At 40.7% G+C, this 22803-nt stretch overlaps 1 long non-coding RNA gene across 1 annotated transcript; it reads right to left on the bottom strand.

The window, feature by feature from the left end:
* Positions 1-7665: 7665 nt before the first annotated feature.
* Positions 7666-11522, bottom strand: LOC133101032 (uncharacterized). The gene is made up of 3 exons (XR_009702579.1): positions 11437-11522; positions 9101-9275; positions 7666-7715 (listed from the first exon to the last, which is right to left on the bottom strand). It is a non-coding gene; the product is annotated as an uncharacterized LOC133101032 (long non-coding RNA).
* Between the last annotated feature and the right edge of the window lie 11281 nt (positions 11523-22803).

Below are 22803 nucleotides of genomic sequence, written 5' to 3'. Positions count from 1 at the left end.
GGGGGGGGTTCAGCGTCAGTCCTCCCTCCTGTCTTTGATTCTATGTTGCTCGGAGGTTTGCATTAGTGTTTTCACATTTGAAGTAGCAGTCACCCTCTCCAATCTTTACTAGCTGCCTTCAAGTGAGAGATACTTTTGGTTGGTCCTGCTTATATGTTGAGGCTTTCTCCCATCTTGTATGGACACACTTCCTCCACACTTCCTGCTCCCTCTTTTGGCAGAATTCTTAAGCTTCTATGCCTTCTCTCCACCTTACAACACACCAGGCTGACTGTTGATGACCTCCTTTTTCTCTTCTAGAAGGTGGTGCTTTAGCTCAAGATTGTGGTTTCTCCCTTGTGCTCAGACCATGCCCTGTCTTCTGTGCATCCTCTCTGTCTATCTAAGCTTGCTTCCAACACCGCCCTCAGGAACACACACAAAGAACCAGGCACAGAGTGGGAGAAGGTGTGGGTTTGGCACTTGGGGCATTGAGGGTGCCCACAGGCAGTTGGGGGCATCCTCAAGTGAAGTTCTCCCAGCAGCTGTTGGGTGGGTCTCCTGCTCGAGTCTAGACCACAGTCAGTGGGCATCCCTTTAATGCTCTCTGATATTCTTATCTGCCTCTTGCTTTCATACTCTGTGTCGAGAGCCATCACGGCTGGGGACTCGCGGTGCTCACTCACCGCTGTCTCTTTTCCCCTTGGGAGGGATTCTCAGCCTCCTTCTTATCTAAGCTGTGCCACCTTGAGGGAGGGGTGATGCTTGTAAAGTTCCTCTTACCCATTTCAGTGGTTTTTTGTTGTTGTTGTTTGTGTTTTGCTCCTACGGAGTTCTAGAACTTCTTTAGAAACCTGAACATCTATAAAGGCTCTCTTGTCCAGATGTATCTGTGCAAGTCAGCTTTTTCCAGAAGTTGGAGCCTGTTCATAGGCTCCTGCCTTTCCACAGTTTTATTGGGGTATATCTGCCTGTTACCCAATGCAGAGGTAGTCTTCCTGAGTACCTTGGTGTGTGGTGCTGGGTACCACAGCTCCCACAGAGGCACTTTTGCTCACAGATAGATGCCAAATTTTAGAAGTTAAAGAGGGGACAGAGATCACCGGTGTCTTATGGCACCACAATATCACTCTGTAAGTTTTATAATTTAAATTAATGTTCTTAATTTTTATATTTGTTGGTTGATCAAAAGTCTATCAAATGAATTCCTGCTTTTGTCAGAGGAAGAACTTAGTCACATTTATATGTCTTATATTTGCATCCTTTTTGGGGGGTAGTAATAATTTCAACTGTGGTTTAGCCTCAGGTCTATACTTCATCATATACAGTGTAATATTAATTATGTGTTTACTTAAACTTCAATATTAAGTAGAGTCATTAGCCCTAGTGGAGAATCTATAGTTCCAGTAATTTTGTACAATGTCTTTACATTTTTTGAGATTCTTATTTCCAACTATCCATTGGTTGTCGGATTTCTTTGTTAAGTAGTTTATTTTCAGAAAGAGTCTATATATGTTGTATTCAGTAAGTTCCTAATGTTAGGTTTTGATTTTACATTTGCATGAGAACAGGATGGGTGTAAGAGCTTGGCTCATTTGCTGTTTTCCTCAGACAGGGTAGACATTATTCTTTTATTTTCAGCCATTGATGGGGCTGTGACAATGTCTAAGGTGAGGTTGATATTCCGCATTAGAAGCAGGATACTTGTTCTTTATACCTAAAAATAAGGGACATCACCAGGATGTGCTTTTTTTTCTATTAATGCTCAGATTTAGTTGTCCTCTTATTTGGGTAGAGTTATCTTCTATTAATGCTTAACTTTTTTCTGTGGTGTTCTAGTCTTCAGAAATACTGATTTTATACTTGTCAGATCTCCTTATTCCTTCTTTCATAACAATCACCTTTTAAAGTGCTTTTACTTGTTTGGCAGAGTCAATTTTACTTCATGATGTTTCTACAGAATATCAGAAGGCATTCCTTTGTTTCTGATAAGGAAACAACTTTCACCTTCCTTTTCTGTGCTGAGTGATGCCAGCTCATTTTTCATCTCTCTCTTATGTCTTATCCTTTTAATTTCATCTGTTTCAGTCTAAGTTGTCCATGATTTCTTAAAGAATGAAGAAGTATTTTTATGAAATTATCTTATTTTTCCTGAAACATTTATTCAAATACAAATTCTTGATCTGCTTTTGGATTCTTTTTATCCTAATTGTGGTGGGGATGGCAGTAAAATGGTGCAAAGGGAGCATCTATGCATAGGTCCCCTGTAAATTATTTCTGGAAATTTGTTGTGTGTGGGGGAAGCTTTCTAAGCCAGTCATTTGTTCAAAGATAGTTTTGGAAGTGATGGGTATAGTAATATGGATGGGTCAGGAATTTTCAATTTTACACCAGGTATAATATGAAACTGTCAAAGGGTTTTGAGGAATAGGTAAACTCTATATGCACACATGAAGAACAATGCAAGTAGAATCTGGGTGGAATACAAAAAAAGAGATTATATAAATAAATGTAATACCATTTTCAAATAATTGATAAGAAGAATCATTTGTCTGCTCTAAACACCCATGTAGAACTCTTTAATATCAACTGATTTTCAGAAAATATTTTTCTGATGGTATTTAAACAGACTCCACCTTCAGATCCCTGAGTGAATTTTTAAAATACATAATATATCATTTATGAGAAAAATATTTTAAGCACTAACAATAATAATATTCTAATTCAGAAATTTCAGCAGTCTAGCTCAGTATTATCTACGTTTAATCCTCTCCTAACCGCACTCTACATTTTCCCTGTATTTGTTGACCCATGTTTGATGGTTTTATTGGCTTTATTGCTGTTTCAAAAATTACATCCAAAATTTCACAGCTTAAAACAGCAAGCATTTATTATATCACAGCATCTGTGGCTCAGGAACCTGGGTGCAACTTAGCTGGACACTCTGATGTAAGGTTTCTCAATCAAGGTGCTGGCCAGGAATGCAGTCATTTCAAGGCTTAACTGGAGGAAAATCTGTTTCTAACCTCACTCACACGGCTGTTAGTTGGCCTCAGACCCCTGATGGTTGTTGGCTGTAGACAGCAGTTGTTTCACACATGGACCTCTTCATAAGGTTCCAGGAAATAAAGAGTAAGAGAGTTCACACAAGACAGGATTCACAGTTTTTTTGGTAACTTAATCTCAAAAGTGGCATGTATTCATTTTGCTGCATTATATTCATCAGAAATTAGTTACTAGGGCCAGTACAGACTCAAGTAGAGGGGATTACACAAAGGCATGAACATAAGGACGCAGGATCATTGGGGACCCCTAGAGGCTGTCTAGTGCAATTCATTCTCTGACGTGCAATAATTCACATCTCTCCTACATGCAAAGTACATTCACCCTCCCAAGATTCCCAAGCATCTAATACCACTAAAACATTAGCTCAAAGTGCAGAATCTTATCAAATAAATCAGATTCATAAGTGGATGTTTCTTTGGATGTAGTTCTCTGAGCACAGTTTCTGTAGAAATATAGATCAGAGAAATTAAAGAGACAAGCTATCTGCTCCCCACACACTCAACATACAAGGGTGGGATATAGAATAAGAACTATAGACATTCTTGTTGAAAAAGGGATAAAGTGGTAGGCACACAGGAGTGACTGGTCCATAGCAATTCTAATATCCAGCCAGACAAACACCTGAAGCTCTTTGATTATGTTTCAAGATGTGGGAATAATGCTCTGTGTCTCTCAGCTCCACCCTCTGTGTTCTTTGTTCACCTGCTATGTCATCCTTCTTTTATCACAAAAGGTAGCACATATTTGTAGCTGAGAAATGTTCTCAGCCTACTTCACCAGAGTAGAAATTTGGGGGTCCAACTTTATTGTCAAGAGGCAATAAAATGCCTCTTTCATTTTATATTGTCTCTGACCTTTCAATCCAAATTGGCAGTGTTTCTGCTGATATCATTCTCTCAAAAACCTTGTGCATCTCCTGTGACTTTCATTAGGGCAATTGCCATTAAACAACAACAACAACTCAAACCGTTTTCTACCTTGGACCCCTGCTGACACACTGAGGGACAATGCTGTAAGCATCCTAGAAGTCCTGTTTGGTTGAGAATATCTGTGGGTTATAGCCTTAAGCTCATTGAAGGACATTTAGTGTGACTATAGTTCTATAGAACTATAGTTCTACAGTTCTCTAAACTAATTAAAATTAGTTTTAATTTTTCTGAAATCTAAACAATAGTTTTTACAGTAATATCCTAGGCTTCATTGTTAGACCACAGTACTCCTGGTATTACCATTGACTTGGTCTTTGTGCAGAAACCATTTGTTAATGTTACCATCCTGTGCCATATGGAGAGGCTGGGAGTTTTAAAATCCATAAAGCCCTGGCTCCATTTTGTTTAAAACATGCCTTCCTCCATTTCTGTCTCTCTTCTCTCATTTCACTCAAAACAGCAAGAAGGAACGAGACTGTGCCTTCAACATTTTGCTTGGAAATCCCCTTAGCTAGATCAATCCATTCAATTTAGGAGATTTTCTGCTTTCCACATAACTGCAGATAACAGAATTGCTAAACTTTCTGACAGTATTTAACAAGAATCTTCTTTCCTCCAGTTTCCAATAACATGTTCTTCACTTTCTTTTAAACGCTCACTAACAGCATCCACAAAATCCAGATCTCTATTAAAAATCTGTTCAAGGGAATCTGGACATTCTCTAACACATTCCTCAAAACCCTTCCAGTTTCTGTTCATTCCCAGTTCTAAAACTACTCCCACATTTTTAGGTCTTTGTTATGGCAACACATCCTGCTCCATACCCAAATATGTATAAATTACCAACTGCTGCCTAACCAATTACCCCAACCACAGCATAACAAAACAAACATTTATCGTCTCAGTTTCTATGGCTCAGGAATCTGGGCACAGAGTAATTAGGTGCCTCCGGCTCTTTTATAAGTCTGCAATCAAGGTGTTGACCGGGGTTAGTGATCTCAAGGTTGGCTGGAAAAGGATTTGTTGCCCAGCTCACTCATCTGGAAGTTGGGAGCCGTCAGGTGGCCAGAAACGTCAATTCCTTGCCAGTGGGACACTCCATACAGCTATTCACAACATGGCATCTTGCTTCCTCTAGAGTAAGGGCTCCTATAGTGTTATGGGTTGAATTGTGTCCCCCTAAAAGATATGTTGAATTCCTAATCCCCAACACCTCAGAATTTAATCTCATTCAGGAATGGGAGCATTGTAGATATAATTCATTAAGACAAGGTCATCCTGGAGTAGGTTGGGCCCTTAATCCAAAATGACTGGTATCCATATAAGAAGAGGGAAAACTGGACACTGACACAGACACAGAGAGAAGAATACCATGTGAGGAATTACACTGGTACAGGCCAAGGAATGCCAAGGATTCCTGGTGATATCAGAAGTTAAGAGAAAGGCAGGGAACAGACTCTCCTTGATAGACTTCAATAGAGCATCATCTTCCTGACAACTTGATCTCAGAATTTTAACCTCCATAACTGTGTGAAAATAAATTTCTGCTGTCACCCAGTTTGTGGTAATTTGTTATGGCAGCCCTAGGCAGAAAATAAAAAGAGAAAAAGAAAAAACAATAAAAACAACAAGAAACCCAGCAATCCCACTCCTGGGCATATACCTGGAGAAAACCATAATTCAAAAAGATACATGCACCCCAATGTTCATTGCAACACTATTTACAATAGCCAGGATGTGGAAACAACTTAAATGTCCATCAACAGAGGAATGGATAAGAAGATATGGTACATATATACAATGGAATATCACTCAGCCATAAAAAGGAATGAAATTGTGCCATTTACAGAGACATGGATAGACCTAGAGACTCTTATACAGAGTGAAGTCAGAAAGAGAAAAACAAATATCGTATAACATCACTTTTATGTGGAGTCTAGAAAAATGGTACAGATGAACTTATTTGCAAAGCAGAAATAGAGAGACAGATGTAAAGAACAAACTTATGGATACCAAGGGGAGAAGGGGGGTGTGGGATGACTTGGGAGATTGAGATTGACATATATACACTACTATGTATAAAATAGATAACTAATGAGAACCTACTGTATAGCACAGGGAACTCTACTCAGTGCTCTGTGGTGACCTAAATGGGAAAGAAATCTAAAAAAGAGGAGACATATGTATACGTATAACTGATTCACTTTGCTGTACAGCAGAAACTAACACATTGTAAAGCAAATAAAGTCCAACAAAAATGAATTAAAAAAAAAAAACAAGAAAGAAAACATAGTCTTCTAACCTAATCTCAAAAGTGACATTCAAGATTTTTGCCCACAGCTTCTGGCTGGTGAAAGGCTCATTCCGTGGTAGTCCCAATATGTGTTGCCTACACTCTGTGTTACAGCCACTATAAAATAAATAATAAATAATGCATACAAAGTATGTATATAGCATTCTTTAGTCATTCAAAAATCATGGGAAAAAGTGTTATTATTTATTTTAAGTAATTTGTGAAGGAGGAAGAAAAATCATTATTCCTTATGTCGGATTTTTGACCTGGAAGGGATTCTGGTTTTTAGTTTTGCACAGGAAACACTAAGCTTTATCACAGCATATAAGGCCTGATCTGCTCAGTCAACAACTTGGTTTTTGTCTGTATGATATAAAGGTAGGTAGTTAAGTGTACTTGTTATCTTGGCCACTAAAATTCCTACCTTCTCCTGTGACCTGCTCTCTGCAGACATTGTCTTACTGTTAAAAGATAAACTGAGGAATATTAAAAATTTAAAGAGTTTATTTGAGCAAAAATTGATTCGAACTGGGCAGCATCCAATCTAGCAGACAGAAAGGAGCTCCACGGCGCTGTACAAAATGAAAAACTTTCAGACAGAGGGGAGCAGCATCAAGGAACTTATACCAGGCAAAAAAAGTGGATTGGTTAATGCAAAGTTACTTTCCTTTAGGTGATGGCAAGATTACATAGCTATTGCTGGTCAGGTAATTCTTGATCAACTCGTGTAAGATTCCATTTCTGGGGGAACCAAAACTATAGTTAAGTCTCAGTTTGGTGAAAGGGTTGCTAGTGACTTAGTACAAGCGACTGCATTTTGGGCTCGTCTTGTTTTTAACACCATGAACACCATTCCATGAACCCCTAATTCCCTCCACCTACTCCTGAAGTGCATTTCCCTTTATTCACCTCCCAGATACACCAGAGGCAGGAGGGAAGTACCCAGAGCATGTAGCCATCCCTTTCCAAATCAAGGAAGTCACTTCCCGGGTCTCCCTAAGTCACTTTCAAAGCCACCAAGTTGTTCCTCTCCCCTTTCCACAAGGGCAGGCTCAGAAGAAGTGGAGTTTTAGGAAGAATAATTCCTTGGGCTTTGAAGAAGTCTGAGTAGAAATTCTGAAATCTGTCCCAGGTGAGTGGTCTGCCTCCCTTCTTATACCTGAGTTTTGCAAAATTAGGGTGGGGGAGGGGTGGGGGTGATGATACCTGAAAACAAGATCTGCTTGCTCCTGGGGGCTGGTCCCCTCTTTATGTTGTGTGGCACCCTCTTCTTTACCCGAAGCAAACTTCCCCTGATCACCTCCACGACCTCCTGCTCTGGGAGGGGACTCTTCTAAGGACTTCACAAACCTGCTCCTTTTACTGACCTGGCAGTGAGTGTTTCTGCCTGCACAGATGCCAGGGCTGGAAGTTGTTGGATGTCCCGTCACCAGCAGCAGAGGCCTTGCCTGGGAGATTGTTAAAAATACAGGACCTCAGGTCCTACCTCGGACCCAGTGAATTCAAATCTGCAGTTAACAGGATTTCCAGATGATTCTCAGGCAGCCATATTAAAGTGTTTAAACCATGGCTGTAAATGACACAGCCAGAATCAGTTATTTCGAGGCTTTTATTCCAAAGCCCCCCTGGATGTGTGTGTCTGTGTGTGTGTGCATGTGCACAGGCTGTGGGAGTGGGAAAGGGAAGGAGGCGAACATTGGGGCTGCTCATTAAGAGTTTGCATTTGATGTTTGTCTGCACATTTGAGGGTATTTGTACATAAAGAAATGGAATAGTGATTGCTAGAGTGAAACTTGTGTAGCTGCTCCAAAAACCCAAGGGTTTTTTTGGTTTGTGTTTTTTTTGTTTTGTTGTTGTTGTTTGTTTGTTTGTTTGCTTTACCTGAGTTCATTTACTAAGAGTTCCTACCAGGGGGCGCTGCAGTCCTTTCTTTTTTTTGTCCTTAAAACTTCTGTATACTGAAGTCAGGAAGCTCAAATTATTGGTAAATGCTTCAATCCACATTATTTCATTTGATACATCAATACCTGCATTATCCAGGTATTGGGTCTTTTGACTTTATGGATGAGGAAAGAGCAAGACTGATCATCTGTTTCCAATCTCCAAAACCCAGACTCCCTTTGCAGCCTACCGCACCACTTGTTGCTCTTATGATAACTTCAATACCAAGTTATACAGAGAAAGAAGAACTAAAATAAAATTTTGCCCAAGGCTGGGTAAGTAGTCTGTCTAAATTCGAGTGGATGAAAACAATATTTATTGCGTTGCTTTGCTAAGAGTCTTTTAATTGTTTGCAACACAAAATGCAACCCATATTGCAAACTCATATAAAATATTCTGTTAGGTCTTCTGCTAGAAATTTAAAGGGTATCAGGGTACCTCTGAACAAGATTGATGTATGTATATGATGAACTGGACAGCCCTGATATTTCCCTAAACTTGTATAAACTTTAGACAGGTGTCTACCTAACTATAGATCCCTCACTTCCCTTTTCTTAGAGCATTTACTTTAGAAAACTTGCAATTGTAAATTCTTTCTTTCAGCCTGTTTGAGAGGTAAATCTCATAGCCTCTTGCCTGGGTCTTTGGGAAAGGCCCAGGAACGTCTTTCCCAGAGACTTGGGAGCCATCTCTTTGAAATATAATCATCAAGAGAGACAGTTTCCCTTTCACCCCAGTCTCAGTTGGAGAATAGGAGTCTGATTTCCATAAAATATAAAAGAGCTATATATATATCTTTTGTTTTTTTTCCTGTAATGGTAAAGTTTTGTTTGCTTTATCAAGTGCGATAATCTGGATGGTCAGGATACTATTGTTACCTCTAATTAGGTACCTTCAAGAAAAGGAAGTCAGTTTTCCTTGCACATGAAGATAATCTGTTCATTCTTCTCCTGACCTTCTCCTTCACATTCTCTGTTGTCAGGGAACAGCCATATTGGTGCTTCTTCTGCTGCTGTTTGTTTGTTTACCCCACAGGTAATTCTGATACACTGCTTTGTAAGCTGGGCCTGTGTTGTAAAAGAAACATCTTTAAAATTATATTTACCCTTCAGCAAGCGTAGATGGATGGGTAAAAATTCTCTTTCAAAAGTTACTATGGTCATAGCAAAGCAAAAATACAGATTCCAGCCTCAATCTTTTTCTCTTGCTGGGTTAGTGCTTTAATTTGTTCAGCAGTGTCTCCAGCAGTTTCTAAAGTGCCTTTTTCAGGGACTTCCCTGGTGGTGCAGTGGTTAAGAATCCGCCTGCCAATGCAGGGGACACGGGTTCGATCCCTGGTCCAGGAAGATCCCACATGCCGTGGAGCAACTAAGCCCACAACTACTGAGCCCACGCACTGCAACCACTGAAGCCCGTGCACCTAGAGCCCATGTGACCCATGTGACCACTGGTCACACAAATAGACAAGAGAAGCCCCTGCAATGAGAAGCCCGTGCACCGCAACAAAGAGTAGCCCCCCCAACTTGCTGCAACTAGAGAAAGCCTGCGCTCAGCAATGAAGATCCAACGCAGCCAAAAATAAATAAATAAATAACTTTAAAAAGTAAAAAAATAAAGTGTCTTTTTCTGATTTTCGTTTAAAGGATTGTGGCAGCAAATGATCTTTGACCCTTAACTCATGTCACGCGTACAGAGCACACTCACTGGAGCTCTGTCCATGTAACATGTATAACTTTCAGTTCTAGGTTAAGGATGAGTGTGGGGGTTCTTAGGTCACTGTGCTAACAACAGCTATAATGCTGACTAAAAGTCATCTGCTTTTTAAAATTAACAGACTTCATTTTAGCTTTATGAGAAAAAAAGCAGTTTCGGTTTGCAGAGAATTTTAACAGAAAATACAGAGAGTTCCCATATGCGTTTCTTCCTCTTAACGTACCTTCCCCTATTTTTAACACCTTCCATTATTGTGTTACATTGGTTACAGCTGATGAACAAATTTTGCTACATTATTATTAACTGAAGTCCATAGTCTAAATGAGGGTTCACTCTTTGTGTTCTATATGCTATGGATTTTGAAAAATGTATAATGACATGGATCTGAAAGGGATAGAGTAAAGGGACAAAGTCGGTAATTAAATAGTTAATCCCACTAGGGGATTGTAAGTAAGAAAAGTATGGGAGATGCCTGTAAGTTAACGATCACTTAAGAAAGCAGGTTTGCTTAACCACAAAATGAAGCAGGCTTGTGTATCAACAAAACCATGCAACCGAAGCATGAGACATGCCCCAAAACAATAAAACAATGGTGGCATGAGGCCCACATCCTGCTCAGTGAGCTCAGTAAGTTAATGACCCCTAGGACATGCTCTCTGCACATAAAAAACAATAATTTATGGAAAGGTGACATTGCATTGCAAAGTGAAAGACCCTCATTGTACTGAGACCTGAAATAATTTTTCCACAGTGGCATGACAGTCCTGGATTAACCACGTAGGGACAAGAAAACTCCCCAGCTGGATGTGGAGAAGGAGCTGATGATGGAAGCTTGACATCTACTCAAGAATGAGGAACAAGGTGGTCTTTTCCTTTGATTATAAAACTGTAGCCCACTAAGTTCTTGGACGCGACCTCCTCTTGACAGCCCACTTGTAAGCTTCACAAGCATACTGTTCTAATGAATCATTTCTTATCTATCACTTTTCCTTGCTGAATTCTTTCTGTGCTGAGACATAAAGAACTGGAGCTCTTTGGAGTTCCCCTGAAACACCACATAGTGGTTTCAAATCCATCACTGCAGTATCATACAGCATAGTTTCACTGCCTTAAAAATCCCCCGGGCTCCACCTATTCATCCCTCCCAACCTTCCCACGTTGACCCCTTAGGCAGACCTTTTCATTGCCTCCATAGTTTTGCCTTTTCCTGAATGTCAAATCGTTGGAATTTTACAGTACGTAGCCTTTTCAGATTGCCTTCTTTCACTTAGTAACCTGCATTAAAGGTTCTTTAACGTCTTTTCTTGATTTGAGACCTGTTTTTAAGTCTGTTTTGCCAAAAGTTTTACTTTTGTTTTAGTTTCGAAGAATTCGTTAACAAAGAGACACCACTGGTCACACAAATAGACAATTTCAACTTAACTTTAATAGAAAATCATTAAAAAGAAAGAACTAGAAATGAAAAGGGAGAGAACAGTAAAAGCGTGTACTTCACCAAACTGGGCTGACACCTACATCCAGACTTGAATGGCCCTGGGAAGTCCCGAAAACAGCAATCTGGAGTCCCAACTGGGCAAGGTCCCGGGCAGTGTGTCCACTCCACGGGTGAGACTTTAAATTGCAGTTTAGGGGAGTCCCGCTTATAATACCAGGCCGCAAACTGATATCATCAGTTTGCCTGCAAATATGCAGCTTTGGGTTTCTTCAACGATGCTGTTTATCTCATTTTGTGTATCATAAGAATTTCTAGCTCCCTGGGAACTGGCCAGGTCCCTGAGGCTCAGGAAATTGCACGATCCACTCCCTTCCTCATCTTAAGTGCCGCCGGACTTGCTGGCTGCCTCTCACAAACAGGCACGTAGTCCAGGCAAGGTCACAAATCAGTTAGGGGCCTAATATTGCCTCTGAAGCCTGAACAAGACGACTTCCATTTCAGTCCTCCTAACAAAGTCCCTGAATATTATGCCATTGTTTGGAGAGTCTACAGTGTGTTTAGCCATGTATATATTGACAGGCATCTTGGTTGCTTCCAAGTTTCGGCAGTCATGAATATAGCTGCTATAAACACACCTGTGTAGGTTTTGCATAAACTTCAGTTTTCAACTCATTTGTGTAAATGCCAAAAAGTGAGATTGTTGGATCATATGATGAGTATATTAATTTCTTAAGAAACTGCCAAGCTGTCTTCTAACGAGTCATCTGCTTTTTATTATCACCCCTTGGTGAAACTTCTAAACCATTTTAGGGATTAAAATAATCCACCAGAAAAAAAAAATTTGTTGATCAAAGACCGATTTCTGCAGTTATTGTATTGTTTTGAGAACATGTTCATAAACTCCTTTCCAACTGGACCAATCTCACTGTGGACAGATCCTCAGCTTTGAAATCTGATCACCCCAAGAAAGTCCAAGAAAGTGTGATGGAGACAGGTGATGATATATTTAAGATCATTTAAAAATCAAAATGGAGTAACTATGGTTCACACATCCAAAATGGAGCCAGGTGGCCATCGGTAGATGTGGTTTCAGATGCAGTCTTGCATCACTGAGAACTTGAACTTTCTGAACTGTATCTAATTCAAGAACACCACCAGCCATTTTCACAATATCTGCAAGTAGCTGCCAGCTGCAAACATTGTTTCAAAGTGTCCCGCTCCCCGACCTGCAACTGTATAACCATTTTGAACCCCAACAAATTCTTGTTTAAACAAGCACCCTTATTTCTTGCCAGCTCCAATCCTAATTCTTGACAATTTATGTAACCTTGCAGTTTTTTGCCTTTGTGAGCTTTCCCCATTTTGTAGTCCTGGAACGCATGCAACTCAATGCATTTTGATCTGTGCCTCCTGAGAGCTGAGGTCCAAACAAACCACAAATCAACACCTTTTGGGGTGTGTGTGTGTGTGTGTGTGTGTGTGTGTGTGTGGCCACAACCAGGGTTTTCTGTTCTCAAAAGTCTTGGTTAACACAGCTTGAACTCCAAGGAGACAGAGCCTCGTCCCCACCTCTGGTAGGCCAGGGTGCCAACCAGGCTGCGGAGCCTGCTGCAGACTTTCCCCTGCTTTGCCAGGAAGGCACCCGGTTTGGGAGACAGCCCGAGCAGCGGGCAGTCTTCTTTGATCCGCTGTTAGCCCCCCAGGACCCCATCAGGCGCTCCGCAAGTTTCAGTGTCCTCGGGTAACTTTGGAAAGGAACCAAAGACCCCTAACCCGAAGGCATCCTGTTTACAACGGTTCTGACTTCCTCTTCTGCCTCGAAGCCCTGGGAAATGAACAACAGGAAGCAAAACTGGGTTTAAAAAAAGCCGGGCGTGTGACATCGGGTCGTGGGATATCTACTGCCTTCTGGTCTACTGCCAGGGCCTGCTTCCTGGCCCCTACGTCTGGCGCCTGCCCCAGGCGTTGGCAGAAGGTTGAGGCCGGGAAACCAGAGACCGTCCAGGGGGGGCCCCGGATGGAGAGGGATGTGGGCGCGGACCCGGAAGCTGGAGCCGCCTGGAGAGCGCGTGCGCGTCGGGGGGCAGAGCGTTCGCAGCCCTGAGACCAGCCATCCCCACTGGGCAGCCACTGCTCCAGCACCAGGTCACAGTGAGAAGAGGAAGAAGAAAACGCCTTCCTTGGTTTCACCCAGGCTGTGAACTCTCCAGGGCTTTCCCAACAGGGGTGAGCGTCTGGCCTAGACAGATGATTTCAAAAAATCTGACCTGATTTCTCCCCAGATGCCTGGGCCCCTAAGCCGCCCTCTTCATGGGAGTTTGCTTAACTTTAGGGAGTGAGTGGGAGATTCCTTAGGACAGGCCCTGTGGTCTGGGGATTAAGGGCTTTGAAAGGCTGGGAGACTGCGGCAGGCGTTCCTAGTGACCTGGTTCAGGGTCCCTCCCTCTTTTTATGTCTCAGTGCACCCCGACCCCAGGTTGGTATCTTAATTGGAAAATAGAGATCCCTTTGGAACTGGCATGGCCCCCTCTGGAACTGGCCCCCTCCTTTCCAGGAACACAAATCTCCCAACTTTCTTGGGGAGAATTGCCTTTAAGCTGGGTCTGAATATCCTCAAGCTCCCTCTGGCAGAATACGGGTATGTTAAAACAAAAAGTTCCCATCCAGGTGTCCTACAGGTTAATTGTGCCACTGTTTTCTTAACATACTGCTCTTATTAACTGAAATTTCAGAAACAAAGACCTGGTTGAGATAAAGAGGCATTTATTGGGGAATTGTTAGAGCTAAAGCCTGGAGACAGATTCAGGAAGCTCTGGAGTTGTGACCTGCCAGGCTAAAAAAATGGAGGAAGTTTATAAAAGACCAAAACAAGAAGCCATGGTTAGTTACAAAACTTGTTTGTCAAGAATTATCATTGGAGAAGTTGAGGGTGCTTGTTAAGCAAGGATTGGTTGAATTTGAAATAGTTGCATAACCACAAGGCCACAAGGCGGGAGGGGGAAGCTTGAAACCAAAAGGAAGCAAGGGGGGGAGGGGGACCCTTGAAACCAAAGGAGCTGGCAGATGTTGCTGTGTCCTTGGATCTGGTACAATACAAAGAAAGTTCAAATTCTTTAGTTCTGAAATCAGGCCCTCAATGGCCTCCCAATTCCATTTTTGTATGCTGAACTGTGATTACTCCATTATAATTTCTTTTCTTTTTTTTACATAAATTTATTTATTTACTTTATTTACTTTTGGCTGCTACCTAAATTTCATTGATAGCACAGTATATATTTACTTATAACTCATGGAGCTGTGTAATATAGGAGTTCCTGGTCAGAATGCAGCTTTCTTCCCTGGAAATTCAGGGACATAGTTTTCTTTTCTCTTGAGGCTGTGCCACCTCTAAGGTCTCCTTGATATTTTCACCTAAATAGAGAAAGGGGAAAGCTTTTGTGAAGACATGTCTGAGTGTCCTCAGCCTACAGCGGCTTGAAGCAGGATTTTGGTTCCTGACCAGAGATTGAAGTCAGGTCGTGGCAATGAGAGCGCTGAATCCTAACCACTAGACCAGTGGCCAGTGACAAGGCCCTGGTCAGTACGGCTTTGCAGAAAATGAATTTCCACAAAGAGACGGAAAGTAGTGAAACACGTGAAGTGTTTATTAGGAAGAAAAAGAGTACATGTGAATACGCACACACGGGTGGGCTCAGAGGGAGAGCTGCGCCCTCGTGGTAGTTTGAATCACTTTTATGGGGCATTTCTTCTGGGTTTCCTTTAGCCAATCATCTTGCTTTGCCTGGTTCTGAGTCCATATTTGGTACATCTCAGGGTCCTCCCATGTGTGTGTGTGCATCTCTTAGCCAAGATGGATTCTAGCCAAGAGGCCTATGGGTAGGTTGACATCACTCCCCTTTTTGACCTCCAAAGAGCCTCTCTGAGCATGTATAGTCGGGAAGGTCTCCTTGACCTTGAAAATGAGAAATGTATGGTCTCTTATCTAGGCAGGGCTGAGCTCCTTCTCCTCTTCATCTTGGAGTATCTGTCCACAGGGGAAAAACTCCAGCTGTTCAGCCTGGGGCCCATCTATCTCCTGCCTCAAGTCCATTTCTGGAACGTCTGTGCCCAGTGACATAGCGACATACCTCACCTTGATTCACATTCACATTAGTGAGAATTATTTCTGTGGCCACATCTAGATGAAAGGGTTGGTGGAAATGTATATTTATAATATAGAAAAAATCCTCAAAACCCAACAGCAAAAATGCGAAGACTCTAATTACAAAATGGGCAAAAATCATAAAGATACATTTCACTGAAGAGGATAAACAGAACAAATAAACACATGAAAAGATGCTTAACATCTTTAGCCATTACGGAAATGCTAATTAAAATCACAGTGAGATACTACTCCACAACCCTCAGTACAGCTAAATTAAAAAACCCTGACATCAAATGCAAGGAAGATGTGGAGAACCAGATTCACTCATACGTTGCTGTTGGGAACGTAAAATAGTATAGTGACTCTGGAAAAGTTTGGCTTTTTTTTTTAAGTAAATGTACAATTACCATACAACCCAATCATAATTCTGAGTATTTATCCCAGAGAAATGAACATGTATTTCACACAAATACCTCTACACAAATGTTTATAGCCACTTTATACATGATAATCCAAAACTGGAAAAAAGAAAGAGATGTCCTTTAATAGAGGAATGGTTAAACAAACTAGCATACATCCACACCATGGAATACTACTCAGCAATAAAAAGGAGTGAAGTCTTAATACACATAACAATTTGGATGAATCGCCAGAGAACTATGCTGAGTTAAAAAAAGCTAATCACAATTTTCTATTCTCTTATCTTTCAGAGATGCTTTCTACTGGCAGTCATTAGAATGACCAGCATCCCAAGTGTAAACGCCAAAAGAAAAAATGGACTTGAGAAGTTTAAAACTTAAAATATAGAAAAAGAAAAGAACATATGAAAATTTTTTTTTTTACAAATGAAGTATGCTTTCATTAACTTACATCTAGTTTCTTCCACCTCTATTCCATCTTACAAGCCACTGCCATACTAGATCTCAAAGCACCATTCTGATTATTGATGCTCCATTGCATGACTGCCTTTCAACGGTCCCCAGTGGCTATATCCATGGCCATTTACTGTCCCTAATCTACCTTTATAGCACCAAACACCATTGTTATCAATATTTAAACTTCCCTTATTGATGCACTCTACACCAGCGATTCCCAATATAGGCTCCCTTTTAGAATCATTTTGGTTGGGGGGGAACATCTCAGAAAATATGGATGCTCAAATACCACCCCCCAGAGATCCTGATTTAATTAGGCTCTGCTGGTGCATTAGAATCATTTTTAAAAAGCCTCCTAGTGATTCAAATGTGTAAGCAGGGTATGGAATCATAATTCTACCTCATTCCCTATAGCTGAAATAACAAGTTCAACTTTGTCTAAATCCTATCTTTCCTTTAAGTTTCAGTGTAAGTGCACTCAACCCCCATGAAGTCTTTTCCCAAAGAGAAACACTCCCTGGCCCTTGGGCCACAAGCAGTAGAGTTGGTAAGTTAGTTACAGACCAAGTTGATGTCACACTATCATTATTGACCTTTTAAAGCCTCTCCTGTTTCATTTATCCTCCTTTAAGTCCCATTTCTGTCCCTCCATAGGTACCTATTCTTGCGCATTTGATGTACACTAATTTTTTAAACAGATATTGTTTTTCACACAAATATATTTAATAAATATTATTATTTTAGTATAGTGAAGAGTTACGTATCACAAGATTATACTTAATTTTCATGTAGCGATAACCACCACCCTAATCGTTAAATAGGATATTACCGGCCGCACTCAAGCCTTCTTGTGTTCCTGTCAATCACTAGTCCCTTCTTGCTGCCAAAAGAATCTTCTTAACCTCAGAGATTATTTTTGCTTATTTCAGAGCTTTTTATAAATTGAACAGTTCAAGGTGTGTTCTATTGTGCCTGTTTTCTTGTATTGAACATTATGTTTTTGAGATTCACCCATGTCGTTGCCTATAGCAAGAGTTTGTTCATGCTCATTGCTGAATAGTATCCCATTGTATTAATATACCACAATATTTTTCCATTCTCCTATTAATGGGCATTTGAGTTTTCAGTTGTTGGCTATTACAAATAATGCTGCTATAACGATTTTGTGTATGTCTTTTTATGCACATATGTGTTTTTTTGGTGGGGGGCAATGTGAGTAAAATTTCTGGATCATGGTTTAGTTATGATCAACTTTAGTTGTTATGTCAAAGAGTGTTCCAAAATTTCTATAAATACTTACACTCCCACCGACAGTGTATAAGCGTTCCAGTTGTTTTATATCATCCCTAAGAAATTATATACTGACCTTTTTCATTTTATCCATTATAGTAGATGTTTAGTGATATCTGTGGAATATTTTCCATGCTAAATTTTTTTTTTTCTATATCAAGGTAAAGTAAATATCATTCATGTTGTCTGGTATGGCAAAATTCTGGACGTTTCACAAAATAATACTAAGGAGTAATGCTTAATAATAAAGTTACTAATAGTAACTTTTGTCAACAGGGAATGATCTTCTCCTTAGGGATTCAGTGACAATTTGTTATGGAATTTATTCAAACATCTATTGCTATGTTTTCAAGGTCACCAGTCTTTTCTTCTGCAAGTCTAACCTGCCATTAATCTAGCTAGTGAATTTTTCATCACAAGAAATTGCAGTTTTTGTCACTAGAAGTTGGGTTTGTATCTTTTCTTAAATATCTTCTGTGACTGTACTTAATAGTTATAGAAACATTTTGATTTCCTTATCTGCTATTTGTAATATCTGTATTATTCCTGATGCTGAAAGCTCAGCCCTTTGTGCACTGGTGCCTAATCAAATCTCAGAGACAGAATTTTGGGTGCAGTAGAAAAGAATAGCTTTATTGCTTTGCCAGGCAAAGGGGGACACAGTGGGCCCATGCCCTGAAAAACTGTGTGTCCCAAGCCAGGAGAATTTGGTGTGGAGTTTTAGCAATGGTTCAAGAACGGGGTTGCTGATAAGATTAGGGTGTGTGCAGGGACTGCACTCCTTTAATCTGGTCTCAGATAATCTAATGAGTTTCTGTGGTTCCTTAAATCTGGCCTCAGGTGGTCTGCTTGAAGAGCTTCTCTGGTTACTTTAATCTGGAATGAAGAATGCTGACATCTTTCACTTGTTGGGGGTTTTAGTTCTATAAAGACCTTAAAGATATTGTTATGTGTATCCCTTGAGGCAGAACCAAGACCCTGCCCCAAGGCTGCACTATTGTTTCTTTTTTTTTATTTTTTATTTTTTTATTTTTTATTTTTTTTTTAAACATCTTTATTGAAGTATAATTGCTTTACAATGGTGTGTTAGCTTCTGCTTTATAACAAAGTGAATCAGTTATACATATACATATGTTCCCATATCTCATCCCTCTTGCATCTCCCTCCCTCCCACCCTCCCTATCCCACCCCTCTAGGTGGTCACAAAGCACCGAGCTGATCTCCCTGTGCTATGCGGCTGCTTCCCACTAGCTAGCTATTTCACATTTGGTAGTGTATATATGTCCATGACACTCTCTCACCCTGTCACATCTCACCCCTCCCCCTCCCCATATCCTCAAGTCCATTCTCTAGTAGGTCTGTGTCTTTATTCCCATCTTGCCACTAGGTTCTTCATGACCTTTTTTTATAATTTTTTTTTTGCTTAGATTCCATATATATGTGTTAGCATACTGTATTTCTTTTTCTCTTTCTGACTTACTTCACTCTGTATGACAGACTCTAACTCCATCCACCTCATTACAAATACCTCCATTTCATTTCTTTTTATGGCTGAGTAATATTCCATTGTATATATGTGCCACATCTTCTTTATCCATTCATCCGATGATGGACACCTAGGTTGCTTCCATGTCCTGGCTATTGTAAACAGAGCTGCAATGAATATTTTGGTACATGACTCTTTCTGAATTATGGTTTTCTCAGGGTAGATGCCCAGTAGTGGGATTGCTGGGTCGTATGGTAGTTCTATTTTTAGTTTTTTAAGGAACCTCCATACTGTTCTCCATAGTGGCTGTATCAATTTACATTCCCACCAACAGTGCAAGAGTGTTCCCTTTTCTCCACACCCTCTCCAGCATTTATTGTTTCTAGATTTTTTGATGATGGCCATTCTGACCGGTGTGAGATGATACCTCATTGTAGTTTTGATTTGCATTTCTCTAATGATTAATGATGTTGAGCATTCTTTCATGTGTCTGTTGGCAATCTGTATATCTTCTTTGCAGAAATGTCTATTTAGGTCTGCACTATTGTTTCTTGACTGCTCCTCCCTTGTCTCCGCATCCCCTCCTTTCCCTGATTAGCAACTGTTCTAATCTGCCTTTAGAACTCAGGGAAGGTCATGGAGGCTGGAGTCTATTCCCTACAAACAAGAAATGGGGGACAGAAAGACTTCCATGCCCAGGAGCCCCACAGGATCCTGCTCGGTTTCATTCCTGGGCCTGTTTGTATTGGCTCATTTTCTTCACATCATGGGTCATACTTTTCTGCTTCTTTGCAATCTTTGATAGCATTCCAGAGATTGTGAGTTTTTACCGTGTTGGGTATTGGATATTTTTGCATTTCTCTAAGTATTCTTGAATTTGTTCTGAGACACAGTTAAATTATTTGGAAATGGTTCTAGCCTTTTGGGTCTTCCTTTTAAGATTTGTGTAAAGGAAAAGTCTACAGTCCTTCCTAATTGGTGTTTCTTCCCCGTGAATCTCCTTTACTATGCACACAGAACTCTTCACTTCTGTCACTTCTAGTCACCAAATGCACGAGATTTTCCCCCTAAACAAGCAATTCTCTATGACACTAGCCTGGTGTCCCATGATTTAACTCAATTCTAACACCATCAACCTGGAGATAGCATCAGATCCCACAGGTTAAGGGCTCAGTCCCACAAGATTGCTCCCCACTTCAGATGCCAGTGCAAGTAGTAGGCCCCCAGGTTATCCATAACTTCTGTTCAATTTGACTACAAATTGGAGATTACCATGACCCCCTCCTCGATATTGATTAATTTGCCAGAGTGGCTCATAGAGTTCAGGGAAACCCTTATGCTTACCAGTTTATTAGAGGGTGTGATAAAGGATACAGATAAACAGCTTGATGAAGAGATTATATAGGGTGAGATCTGGGAGGGTCTTGAGGGCAGGAGCCTCTATCCCCATGAAGTTGGGGGGCATCACCCTCCTCATGTGAATGTGTTCATCAATTTGGAAGCTCTCTGAATGCCATGCAATTGAGATTTTATGGAGGCTTCCTTGCATAGGCATGATCAGTGATTAACTCCATTTCTAGCTCCTCTCCCCCCTCTGGAGGATGGGGAGGATGGCTGATAATTCCAAACTTCTAATCATGGCATGGTCTTGCTGTGACCAACCCTCTCCAGGAGCCCACCCAAAGTCACCTCATTCGAACAAAAGATGCTCCTAAGTGCTCTTATCACTTAGGAATTTACAAGGGTTTTAGGAGCTTTGTGCCAGGAACAGGAACATTTTATATACATAAAAGATACATGTATTTTTCCTATTATCTCAATTTGTTAGAAGCAATCAGGTCACCATTTAGTCTATGGTTAATCATTCTCCACCACTGAAGCAGGATATTTATGAGTACTCTTCTTTCCCCCCCCAAGTGCAGTTTTTATTACAATTAAACAAAGACAAATAGTAAACTACCAGAAAGAACTTAAATCAAGGACCTAGGATTTTTTCTCCATTCTTTTTTTTTTTCTAACTTTTTATTTTGTATTGGAGTACAGCCGATTAACAATGTTGTGATAGTTCCAGGTGCACAGCAAAGTGACTCAGCCATACATATACATGTATCCATTCTCCCCCAAATTCCCCTCCCATCCAGCCTGCCACATAACACTGAGCAGAGTTCCCTGTGCTATACACTAGGTCCCTGTTTGTTATCCATTCTAAACATAGCAGTGTGTACATGTCAATCCCAAACTCCCGAACTATCCCTTCCCCTCATTCTTCCCCCCGTAACCATAAGTTTGTCCTCTAAGTCTGTGAGTCTGTTTCTGTTTTGTAAATAAGTTCATTTGTATCATTTCTTTTTTAGATCCTGCATATAAGTGATATACGATTTTTCTCTTTCTCTGTCTGACTTACTTCACTCAGTATGACAAGCTCTAGGTCCATCCATGCTGCTGGAAATGGCATTATTTCATTCTTTTTAATGACTGAGTAATATTCCATTGCATATAGGTACCACATCTTCCTTATCCATTCCACTATCGATGGACATTTAAGTTGCTTCCATGTCTTCACCACTGTAAACAGTGCTGCAATGAACATTGGGGTGCAGTTATCCTTTTGGACTATGTTTTTCTCCAGATATATGCCCAGGAGTGGGATTGCAGGGTCATATGGTAGTACGATTTTTAGTTTAGTTTTTTTTTTTTTTTTTTTTTAAGAAATGGAGTCTTCCCTAGAGAAGGAACACAGCCATGAAAGCGCTTTGATTTTTAGCCCATGAGACTTATTTTGGACTTCTGACCCCCAGAACTGGAAGATAATAAACTTGTGGGTTTTTTTTTTTTTTTTTAAAGGTTTTTTAAAAATTTTTTCTTTTTTATTTATTTTTATTTATCTTTGGCTGTGTTGGGTCTTCGTTTCTGTGCGAGGGCTTTCTCTAGTTGCGGCGAGCGGGGGCCACTCTTCATCGCGGTGTGCGGGCCTTTCACTATCGCAGCCCCTCCCGTTGCGGGGCACAGGCTCCAGACGCGCAGGCTCAGCAGCTGTGGCTCACGGGCCCAGTTGCTCCGCGGCATGTGGGATCTTCCCAGACGAGGGCTCGAACCCGTGTCCCCTGCATTAGCAGGCAGATTCTCAACCACTGCACCACCAGGGAAGCCCCGATTTTTAGTTTTTTAAGGAACCTCCATACTGTTCTCCATAGTGGCTGTACCAATTTACATTGCCACCAACAGTGCAAGAGGGTTCCTTTCTCTCCACACCCTCTCCAGCATTTATTGTTTGTGGATTTTTTGATGATGGCCATTCTGACTGGTGTGAGGTGATATCCCACTGTAGTTTTGATTTGCATTTCTCTAATAATTAGCGATGTTGAGCATCTTTTCATGTGCCTCTTGGCTATCTGTATGTCTTCTTTGGAGAAATGTCTATTTATGTCTTCTGCCCATTTTTTGATTGGGCTGTTTGTTTTGATGATATTGAGCCGCATGAGCTATTTGTAAATTTTGGAGACTAATCCCTTGTTGGTCACATCATTTGGAAATATTTTCTCCCAATCTGTGGGATGTCTTTTCGTTTTCTTTATGGTTTCCTTTGCCGTACAAAGCTTTTGAGTTTAATTAGGTCCCATTTGTTTATTTTTGCTTTTTATTTCCATTACTC

This window comes from Eubalaena glacialis, chromosome 11 (assembly GCF_028564815.1).
Source record: "Eubalaena glacialis isolate mEubGla1 chromosome 11, mEubGla1.1.hap2.+ XY, whole genome shotgun sequence".
NCBI lineage: Eukaryota > Metazoa > Chordata > Mammalia > Artiodactyla > Balaenidae > Eubalaena > Eubalaena glacialis.
The sequence above is the reverse complement of the archived record's forward strand: the minus strand, read 5'-3'. Positions and strand labels throughout refer to the sequence as shown.